The sequence below is a fragment of the Rattus norvegicus genome, chromosome 8 (genome assembly GCF_021556685.1).
Source record: "Rattus norvegicus strain SHRSP/BbbUtx chromosome 8, alternate assembly SHRSP_T2T, whole genome shotgun sequence".
In the NCBI taxonomy this organism is placed as follows: domain Eukaryota; kingdom Metazoa; phylum Chordata; class Mammalia; order Rodentia; family Muridae; genus Rattus; species Rattus norvegicus.
In genome coordinates this window covers 117,098,310-117,109,703 of record NC_141541.1, presented here as the reverse complement: position 1 = coordinate 117,109,703, position 11,394 = coordinate 117,098,310, and the positions used below count along the sequence as shown (strand labels likewise).

Sequence of the window (11,394 nt, the reverse complement as noted above, 5' to 3'; positions counted from 1 at the left end):
GGGCCGTGAGCAGGTCGGAAAGAGGGCCCAGGCGGACTAGCCTGGCTTCCGCCCGAAGTCTACTTCCGGTTGCCACTCCTCCTTAGTGGGCGGAGCTTTCCCTAAGCTGTGTGGGAGGGGCTTGGGAATGATTGTCATGGACTTTCTCCTCCAGGAAGTCTTCTTAGACTTGAGGTTTTATTCTTTCTCTGGTCCTCTGTGGTCCGATGCACCTGTGCACTCCACAGAGGTCGCACACACCCTTTTGCTTGACAGCCACTCTTTTATAGGTGCTGAAGAGTGGAGGCACCCCATACAGGTCCCTCGTCTTTGACAAAGTGAAAAGATGCATAGTATGTCCTATGGTAAAAATCAATCTGTAGGAAAATAAATCCGAGAAGTAAAGTGTACAAGACAAATAATTTGTAACTAATTAGTTAAGCAAAAGACGATCTCATTAGGAAGGTAAAGGATTAAGTTGTAGGGCATGGTAAAGAGGTGAAGGACCTTTCTGGCAGAAAATAAAGAAAATTCAAAAACTCTGAGATGACCTGTGTTTCAAGTCTGAGAAACCACAGGGGTGGGGGAGGGTTGGGGTGGGGTAGTGGAGTAGCTGGGGAGGACAGAGAAGAAATACTCATCAGGAGGAACTTTCTGCCTCACTGTGAATCTCTTCTATGATAGGTTTTGGATGGCGAATAGCAATCTGAGATGAGATTTAAAAACAAACAAACAAACAAAAAAAAGGATCCCTGTTAACTGCTGGTCGAGAAAGTTAAAGGTTGTGAGTAGAAATGTTGGTTTGGACTACCACATAGCCGAGTCATTAATGAAGAGTGGTCAGATGGTGAGAGGAAAACCCAAAGGACCTGTTAGTAAATGGAAATTCATTCCATTCACCACCCATGTGCAGAAGCTGGCAAGATGGCTCAGCAGTTCAGAGAGCTAGCTGCTTTTACAGAGTACCTAGGTTCTGTTCCCTGCACCCACGTGGCAGCTCAGAACTGTCTGAAACTACAGTTCCATGAGATCTAATGCCCTCTTTTGGCCTCTTTGGGCACCAGGCACATATAAATTCATGGAAGCAAAGACTCAAAAACATAAAATAAAAATGAAATTTTTTTTTTTTTTAGAAAAAGTTTTATAAGAGAGACTTACAGATCAATGCTAATGTTTTTGGCCTTAGCAACTAGAGAGAAGATGTCATCTTTAAGTGAGGTTGGGGAAGAGACGGGTGAAGCAGGTTAGAGGACATTTTAGACATAATTAGTTTGACATTTCTATTAATAGCTCTAGCTCTTGATCCAGGATTCTGAAAAGAGGCTCAGGCTGGTGGTTAAATTCAATATTAACCAGTGAAATTAGATCATCAAGGGAGTGGAAGCCCTCAGAACCCCTGGAACCCTTTCCCTTCCAGTGTTTAGAGAGCAGATAGATGAGGAAGGGCCTGAAAAATAAAGAAGTAACCAAGACGTAGGAGACCAAAGAATCTGCAGTCATTATAAGCAAGGGTTTCCAAAGGGATGGGAGAGTCAGGAACATTAGAACCAGGAAGTGATGGAGGTCCCAAAGACTTATGGGAGAATGGAGGGCAAGCGGGTTGGAACAATATACAAAAAACCATACAAATATACAAGTTAATTTAATTTTATGCTTTATGCACATTGATGAGAGGGTTTCAGATGCCCTGGAACTGGAGTTATAGACAGTTTAGACGTTCTATTGTGCCAGGAATTGAACCCAGTTCCTCTGGAAGAGCCGCTAGTGCTCTTAACCACTGAGCCATCTCTCCAGCCCACCCAATTCTTTTCTTAGGAGGTAATGAGGTACCGTGGAGGAATTTCAGATACAACAGTGACACAATCAGATTTGTTTTGGAAAATCTGTCTTCACTGAATCAATGTATTTCAGGGGGAGACGGGAACAGAACAGCCAGCTGAGTTAATGATAGCATCCCAGGTTAGGGATAGGGAAGGCAAGAGGCAAACATGGCAGAGGAAGAAATAGGAAGCAGAGGCACCAGGAGAAACCCGACAGCAGCTATCAGTCTCCTTGCGCTTCGGTGCTCAGAGAATGTCTGAAAACGTGGCTGCTTGGCAACTGGTTAGAGGGACGCAGGAAAAGAGCAATACCCACGCGTGGTTGTGTGAACTTTGAAAACTCTGGGGGATGGGCACTTAAAGGCCATAGTGGGCAGCATAGTGAGCCCCTGTGGACTGGAAGGTGGAGGAGGGAGGCTGGAGATTTGGCCCGGTGGTTAAGAGAGCTTGCTGCACAGCCTCGAGGACCTGATTGCAGCACAGACAGAACAAGCCGAACGGGGTTGTGTGAGTGCCTGTAACCTCGAGTGGGTGGCTGGGTAGGTGGGTGGAAGCGGAGTCAGAGATCACTGGGAGTTGATGGCTGGCTGCCTGCCCAGCCCAAAAACTCATGTTCCCAGTTCAGGAAGAGACTCTGTCTCAAAGGAATGAGGCAGAGAGTAATAAAGGATTCTAAGTGCATCTCTGGGGTCCATACCTATACCCGGGCTCATGCAACTCTGCCAACTCCCCCCACCCCCACACATCTGCCCCATACATGAGGCATAGTAGAGCATGTCTGTCTGCAATGCTTGAACATGGGACATAGAGGAGGAGGACTAGGCATTTTTTTTTCTTTTCTATTTTTCGGAGCTGGGGACCGAACCCAGGGCCTTGCGCTTGCTAGGCAAGCGCTCTACCACTGAGCTAAATCCCCAACCCCGGACTAGGCATTTTTGTTTGTTTTTGAGACAGGTCCTTTGGCATATAGCCCTGGCTGGCTTAGAACTAGCTATTTAGATCAGGTCAGACTTAAGCTTCTGCTGATCCTTTTGCCTCTGCCTCCCAAGTGCTGGGATTGCAGGTGCGTGGTGGCTTGAATATGCTTAGCCCATGGAAAGTGGCACTCCTGGGAGGTGTGGGCTTGTTGGAGGCAGGCTTCAAGGTCTCCACCCACCCAGTCAGTGTAAGCCAGTCTCCTGGCTGACTTCGGATCAAGATGTAGAACTTTTGGTTCCTCCAGCCCCACATCTGCCATGCACACTGTCATGCTCCCGTCATGATGATAATGGACCGAACCTCTGAAACTATAAGCCACCCCCACTTAAATGTTTATCTTCGTAAGAGTTGCCTTGGTCACGTGGTCTCCTCACAGCAGTAAAGTCCTGAGACAAGATGTGCGCCACAGTTTCCATCGGTGCATTCGAGTTTCTAGATCCCACTCCAAGCTACATGAGAGCCTCTCTAAAGTAATAAATAAATGAATAATAAAGGCAAAAAGAGGAAGAGGGGAGAAAAAGGAGGAAGTGCTGGCTAGTCTGATGTCAACTTGACACAAAATATAGTCATCTGAGAGGAGAGAATGTCTGTTAAGAAAAGACCTCCTGGGCTGGGGATTTGGCTCAGTGGTAGAGCACTTGCCTAGCAACCGAAAGGCCCTGGGTTCAGTCCCCAGCTCCGAAAAAAAGAAAGAAAAAAAAGAAAAAAAGAAAGAAAAGAAAAGACCTCCTTAAGATTGGGCATTTTTTTAAATTAGGGGAGATGGGGGAGGGCCCAACCCGGTGTGGGTGGTGTCATCCCTGGGCCGGTGGTCATGGATTCTATAAAAGAGCAGGCTGAGCAAGCCATGGGGAGCAAGTAACCCACTCAAGGCCTGTCTATCAGGTGACACTTGGCTCTCCAGAAGGACTACCAGCAGCAGATGAAAACACCGAACAGCCAGGCTGGAGAGATGACTCAGCAATTAAGAGCAACTGGCTGCTCTTCCAGAAGACCTGAGTTTAGTTCCAATTTCCAGCACCCACATGCCAGCTCACAGCCGTCTGTAACTCTAGTTCCAGTGGATCCCAAACCTTCTGGCCTCCCTAGGTACCAAGCACAAACTTGGTGCACACATGCATGCAGGTAAAACACCCCTGTGAGTGAGTGCTGGAAATCATAATCAAACACGGGTCCTCTGTACTCTTAACATAGCCCGTTCCAGGCCCGTAACAATCAAAAGAATCTTAAAAACAACAGGAAGAAATCTGAGCAGGCAAGGCGTGTTAGTTCATGTCTTTAATTCCAGCGATCAGGAGGCAGAGAAGATGGCAACTGTGAGTTTGAGGCCAGCCAGGACTACACAGAGAGACCTTTTCTCAAACAAACACAAAAGTAAACAGCCAACTAGTCAACCGGAGTCGGTTGCTATTTTTGTTTGGAAGGAAGGAAGAAATGAAGAGTTAAAGTAGGGTTTATTTATTTAGTTAGTTTTTGAGAGGAGAGGAACTTTGTGCCTACAAGGGCAGGTCCACCCTTTCTGTCTGACCTGATCCTTATATTGGTGATTTAGGTGGAGGCCAAGATTCAGGTTCTCCCAGTGTCATTGAATCTCTTGCTGCTACTCCAATCCTAAACCAGCTACTATGGTATCAGGAGCTATTATTAGCTGTGTCTGCAAAAGGCCTTTGATAGTCAGGCCTTGCTTTTGTGAGCATCCTTTTGTCAAATCTTCCCCTTCCGGAGTGACCATTAGTTCTACTTCAGTTAGGTTTCTTCCTCATTGTTCTATTGGAGTGGCTTAAACACAGGCCATTACCCTCCCAGTTCTAGAGACTCTTCGTCTGAGAGACCAGGAGAGGGTGTTGCTTATGACCTGCAGAAGGAACCATTTCCTGTGTCCATAGGTAGGGCTTTTGTTTTGTTTTGGTATATTTGGTCTACAAACGTAGCCCTGATGGCTTGATACTTGCTGTGTGTTTCAGGCTGGGCTCAGACTCCTAGTAATCCTTCTCTCTTAGCCTCTGGATTGCTGGGATTAAACGTGTCATCTTTGCTGTTCTGGCTTTGATAAAGTCTCACTGTTTGTTTGTTTGTTTGTTTGTTTAATTTTTTTTTTTTTTTGGTTCTTTTTTTCGGAGCTGGGGACCGAACCCAGGGCCTTGCGCTTCCTAGGTAAGCGCTCTACCACTGAGCTAAATCCCCAGCCCCTAAACCCAGGTTTTCTATAAGAATAGTTAATGCTTTTAAGTGTTGAGCCATTTCTCCTGTCCATTTCTTCTCCCCACTATATATGTCTATATGTTGGTTTTTTTTTTGTATATGCTGTTTGTTTGTTTCAATTTTTAAAAAGTTTTTTATTGTTTTTTGAGACAGTGTTTCTCTATGTCTGGCTGTGCTGGAAGTTGCTCCGTAGACTAGGCAGGCCTTGAACTCATAGAGTTCCAATTACACACACAGGCATGCGCGCGCGCGCGCACACACACACACACACACACACACACACACACACACTAGGAGCCATCATAGGACAAGCTAATAACTCAGGTAATCCTCCTGAGATGGTCTGCAAGGCTCAGGAGAAAATCATTTTAGGAAAGATTCCTGCTGTTAATATACTTTTCCTGTTATCACATACATAACAATCACTAGGTATTAGCCCACCCTTTTGAGCAGATCTCTGCAGAGCAATAAAGATGTACTGTCTTGCAGTGTTGTCTCATGGCGCTCGTAGCCCTCCTTCAGCTCTTTGGTTTCCTTGGCCAGGTTTAAGGTGTAGGACCATGCCACAAAACTGTATTGAACTTCATGGTGTCGATTCAAACTTTGGGGTAAAGCCATATATGTACCTATGCTATGGCACATGCAAACTCAGGAGATTGTAGGTGAGCCATTTTATGTTACAATGCTGGAGCTTGAGAGGGAATCTAAACTTGTGAAAAATATTAGTATGTATGTGAGCGTTTGTGAGAACATGTGTTCCGTGTTTGGACTTGAGCCTGTAGAAAAAAGCAGTCCTGAACCTACATGTGGGTGTTAGGAACTGCACTCAGGTCCTCTGCTGGAGCAGGAGTACTCTTAGTCACTATCGAGTCTGTGCATGTGGGAAGAATTGGAGTCCTGAGGGCCATTGTCCTATAGTACCTGCAGTGAAAGGGGGCTGGAATGGTCCCGGGACTCAAAACCAAAATCTAAGGTTCCACTAAGTCTCTCATATAAAATAGGACCTGATACGTGAGCACCTACGTTCTGTAATTTGCAGGTGTAAGGCTTCTTCTTTTTCTTTCTTTCTCATATGCAATTGGAGCCTTGGGTCAGTTCATGTAGTCTTTCGGTAGTGGTTTAGCCCCTGGAAGCTCTGGTTGGTTGGCATTGTTGTTCTTATGGGGTTGTAAGCCCCTTTAGCTCTTTCAATCCTTTCTCTAATTCCTCCAACGGGGGTCTCATTCTCAGTTCCGTGGTTTGTTGCTAGAATTCATCTCTGTATTTGACATGCTCTGGCTGTTATCTCTCAGGAGAGATCTATATCCGGTTCCTGTCAGCATGCCCTTTTTTTTTTTTTTTTTTTCTTTTTTTTTTTCGGAGCTGGGGACCAAACCCAGGGCCTTGTGCTTGCTAGGCAGGTGCTCTACCGCTGAGCTAAATCCCCAACCCCGAGCATGCCCTTCTTAGCTTCATCAATCTTACTAGTTTTGGTGGATATATATATATATATATATATATATATATACATATATATATATATATATATATGGATATATATATGCCCATGTGGGGCAGGAGATGTAAGTACTCACTGGAGTGGAACTGTTACCAAGAATTCAAAGTGATACCTGAAAATTAGTTGTGAAAAATGTGATTTGAATCCTTTACGGGTACCATGATTTACATATAGGTTTTGTCCACTCAAGTACCCACGTTCACGGCTTGTCCTAATTTGCTTTCTATGTCTGTGATAAAGACCATGACTAAAACCAATTCGGAGAGGAAAAAAATTTCTCTCACCTTCCAGCTTATAGTCCCTCATGGAAGGAAATTAGGACAAGAACTTGAGGCAGGAACTGAAGCAGGGGTAAGAGGAGGAGCGCTGCTTGCTAGCGTGAGCTCACGGACTGCTCAGCCAGCGTGCTGGCTCCTGCTTGCTTGCTTTTTTTTTTTTTTTAAAGATTTATTTTTTTAAATTAATCTCTCACTCTCTTCAGACATATCAGAAGATCCCATTACAGATGGTTGTGAGCCACCATGTGGTTGCTGGGAATCTCTCCAGGCCCCCCCCCCCTTTTTTCTTTTTCTTTTTTTTGAGATAGGGTTTCTCCGTGTAGCCCTCGCTGTCCTGGAACTTGATTCACAGACCAGGCAGGCCTTGCAGGAACTCAGAGAGAGATCTTCCTCTGCCTCCTAAGTGCTGGGATTAAAGGTATGTGTCACTACTCCCTGGCTTCAGCCTTCTCTTTTATGTTACTTGGACCACCTGGCGAGGGGTGCTGACTGGACCTTCCACATCAATCACTAATCAAGAAAATAGCTTGCTTACAGGCCAATTTAATGGACACATTTTATCGATTGAGGTTCTCCACAGAGTGAATCTTCTTGGTAAAAGCAAATAGCACAAGCTTTTTTGTTTTGTTTGTTTTTTAAAGATTTACTTATTCTGTATTAAATACACCACAGCTGTCTTCAGACACACCAGAAGAGGGTGTCAGATCCCATTACAGGTTGCTGGGAACCTGTGTGGTTGCTGGGAATTGAACTCAGGATCTCTAGAAGAGCAGTTGGTGCTCTTAACAGCTGAGCCATCTTTCCAGCCCTGTTTATTTTTTAACTTTTTTTTTTAAAGGTAATTACTGATTATGTACCCCAGCTGCCTTGCTGGGCAGCTTGAAACTTACTACGCAGGGATTTCCCCAGTCTTTGCCTCCCATGAACTATTAATTCTTACTCTAGATTAGAGACTTTCCACATTTGATTACCCCTGATTTTGGTACACGATTCAAATTTATATATATTTTAAGCTGAGAGCATGGGGGTGCACAAATGTGAGTTTGAGAGCTTCAGGTTATTCAGAGATTCACAGTGAGAGTTTTTCTCAAAAATATTTTGTTTGCTTGTTTATGTGTATATGTGCCAAAAGAGGTCAAGAGAAGGCTTCAGATCCCCTGGAGCTTGAGTTACAGGACATTATGAATAGTGGGGATGGGACTCCGGTTTCCAGAGAGAGCAGCAAGAGCTTACTGGCCCAGTCAACTACCAAGTCTCCCAAGTTATATTTTTTCCAAGAATTACATAAGAGTCTATTGTATGGGTTTTTTTCTTTCTGCTTCATTTTCTTGGGTCTCTTGAATGTCAATACACTGGAGAAAGGTAGAAATAAGTTATGTACAGATCTGTGCAAACATTTACCTCATAGCAGCACTGGTTCACTCCAGTGTAAACACCTCAAAGTAGCTGCTACTTGAGTAGCCTCCTATCAGTTCACGAGACTTGGTGACCAGTACTAGAAAGGGACTGGAGTCCTAACGACAGTCTATATTGTGGGTAGAAATTGTACAGCGAAAACACTTAAGATGTATGAATCGTTGGTTCTGGTAGTCAAGCAGCAAGACAAACCAGCCTTGGCTATATAGTAAGTTGCATCTAAATATAACCAACCAAAACAAAAAATATCGGTTGTGTGAGGTGAGTGGAAGTCGGAGGCTAGTGAGGCAGTGTCACGAGAAGCCAAAACACCATGCTCATGGGCCAGAACTTCCTCCTAATGTAACGTAGAAATTCCGAGTATAGCTCAGGTCAAACCATAGTTGCTTGGAAACTATGATCCTTTTACCTACTCCAGTGTTGTCAGAATGTCTTCTCATGCTGTGAAGTGAGGAGACAGGGAAAGAAAAGTTAAAAATATCTCAATTTAATAGATGGCTCAGTGGGTAAAAAGTGCTTACTGACAAGCTTGACAAGTGTTTGATCCTTGAAACCCACATGGTGGAAGGAGAAAACTGACCCCTGAAAATTGTCCTGACTTCTACACACAAGCTGTGGTACACACAAAATAAATGTTAAGAAAATCTAAAATATATATTACATATATAATATCTAACATATATAACAATATATATAACATATTATATATTATATATAGTATATATATAACATATTATATATTATATATAGTATATATATAAAACATATATATTTTACATATATAATATATATATATATCTCAAAGACGCTGGTAGGCTAAAGCAGGAAACAAATGTCTATAAATTCCTTCAAAAGCGAACGCTCAGTAGTTTGGCCCGGTAGATCTCAACCTAGGACCGCGAGGAATCAATCCCTCAGTCTACGCATTTGTCAGAAGCCTGTTAGCTTCACCGACGACCGCAGGCCGACCCCTACCGGAAGTGACGCGCTGCGCAGAACACTTCCGGAGCTGCGGGGACGGCTCTGCCAGAGGAAGCAGCGCGGGCCTGACCCGCGTCCGCCGGCCGCCTCCGCTGCCGCTTCGCCTCAGTCAGATTCTTTTGGTCCGGCTTGACCTGGCCTGGCCGGCCTGAGCTCTGCGGCCGCGAGGTCGCGGCTCCCGGTAAGTGCGCGGCGTGAGTCGAGGCCTTGTTTACTCTTGACTGGCCTCGGGGGGGGGGGGATCCCCGCGCGCCTCTCCGGCGCGGTCGGGGCTCCGCCTTCGCCGCCGCCTTCGAGGCCGGGGCGTCCCAGGTCCCGATGTTCCCCGCTGTCCTAGAGACACTCCCGGAGGCAACAGCCGGCGCCGTGGGGCGCCTGGTGTCTTTCCTGGGTTTCTCTTCCTCGTTGCCTCTTTAGCTCACCGAGAGGTCGGAGGCCAGCGCCTCTGGCCCGCCGGCGCCGGTGCACTTGGGCCTGCCCCTCTGGGCGCTCCAGGAAAACGCACCACCTTGGAGGCTCCTGATTTATATCGTGTTTGGGAGCTTTTGCAGCGCCTGGTGCACTGTTTGTTAACGCCCGTCCTGTGAAAGGTCCTCCCTGCGCGTGGGTTCTGTGTCCGCGCGGATCTCCTGAGGAACAGGGTGCAGCGGAGAGACGTGCGGTCACGCCCGACGCCACTGGTCTAGCCTCAAGAGAGGCGGTAGTGTTCTCGGACGAGCTCGCCTTAGTTCTGTTAGTTACTCTGTCTCATAGAACTTTATGTCGCGACGAAAACGTTCTAGACCTTTCCTGTTCAGTATGGCTGTTTAGTGTTGACATGTAGTTAGTATATCTGAGAAACTAAACTTTACTTACTTTTTGAAGTAAGCTAACTTTAGATAACCCCATGTAATTGGTGGCTACGTGCCGTTATTAGGACAGATGCAGTGTCAAGTTTGCTGTTTTTAGACTTCGTAGTCCTGGCTGTCAAGGAACTCACTATGGAGACTAGACTGACCTCGAACTCACCCTGCTTCTGCCTCTCTCAAGTGGTGGAATTAAAGGCTTACACCACCATGCTGAGGACGCTGCTGAGTTTTTAAACAGGTTGCTGATTCATATTTTTCAGCCAAGAGGTTTTCTTCGAAAATGTAGTTAATAAATGACCACTGAGGGCCAAGTGTTACAACTGGAGTTAAAGATCTGTTAGACTAGCCACATTTTTGTGTTCTTGTCAACCTTAGACCAAGAATCATCATCGCTTTGTATGTGGCCGAGTCTTGGAAGCTAGCTCATAGGGAGTGGCAGGTGTTCTGAAGATGACTTTGACTCTTGGAAAAAGTACTAATTCTGTACCATTCCTCTGTGAGATATAGTCATATTTAACGTCTTGAATACTTTCTGACATTAAGAAAATAACACACTGACCCTTTGAACAAGGTCAGGACTCAGTTTTCTTGTGTGCTTGTATTTTTAGGCAACAGCTTGCAGTGTAGCCCAGGCTAGTCTCCCACTTTTTTTTTAAAAAAAGATTTATTTTATTATATATAAGTACACTGTAGCTGTCTTCCGACACACCAGAAGAAGGCATCAGATCTCATTACAGATGGTTGTGAGCCACCATGTGGTTGCTGGGATTTGAACTCCAGGACCTCTGGAAGAGCAGTCAGTGCTCTGAGCCATCTCTCCAGCCCTAGACTCCCATTTTTGATCCTCCTGAAAACTCCTAAATTGGGGAACCCAGGATGTGCCACCAAGCTCAGCGAGGCCAGCATTCCTTCAGGAAGCTCTAACAGAGCCTAATGTTTCATTCACCTTTAGCCTCAGCATTCAGGAAATCTGTGAGTTTGAGGACAGACAGCCTAGTCTTCATAGTGAGACCTTGTATCAAAAATGTGTTTTTAAAATTTTTATTTTAGAAAAGCTTTATTTAGATCTGGATGTAGACCACCAGGAAGTATATGAAAGAGTCATTTCTTTTCGAGAACCTGGATTTCCATGACTTGACTATTTGGTTGGTGAAAAGCTGTTAGCCATATTGTGGACAGATCCTAAGGAGAAATCAGAATTTGAAAGGGTATGTTCTTTTGTTAGTCAGATTTCCGCAGCTTTAAATCAGGCTCCTGGAGAGTGATGGCTAGAATCTCCTTAGAATGGATTTCTGAGCTGCCTCTGCCAGTTGGCTTTGTATGAGCCTAGGCAAGATACTTACTTAGCCATTATAATTTCCAGCTTCATCTGTAAGCCTCTGTTTGAGACAGGA

The 11,394-nt window shown here is 45.1% G+C and overlaps 1 protein-coding gene across 23 annotated transcripts in view; it reads left to right on the top strand.

The window, feature by feature from the left end:
- The first annotated feature begins 9,184 nt into the window (after nucleotides 1-9,184).
- Nucleotides 9,185-11,394, top strand: part of Arih2 (ariadne RBR E3 ubiquitin protein ligase 2) — a 58,902-nt gene continuing 56,692 nt past the window's right edge. For 14 of the 23 annotated variants that reach the window (XR_015626694.1, XR_015626698.1, XR_015626701.1 and 11 more), the window contains exon 1: nucleotides 9,185-9,333. The gene's annotated coding sequence lies outside the window, so the exon portion shown is untranslated. 23 annotated transcript variants of the gene reach the window in all.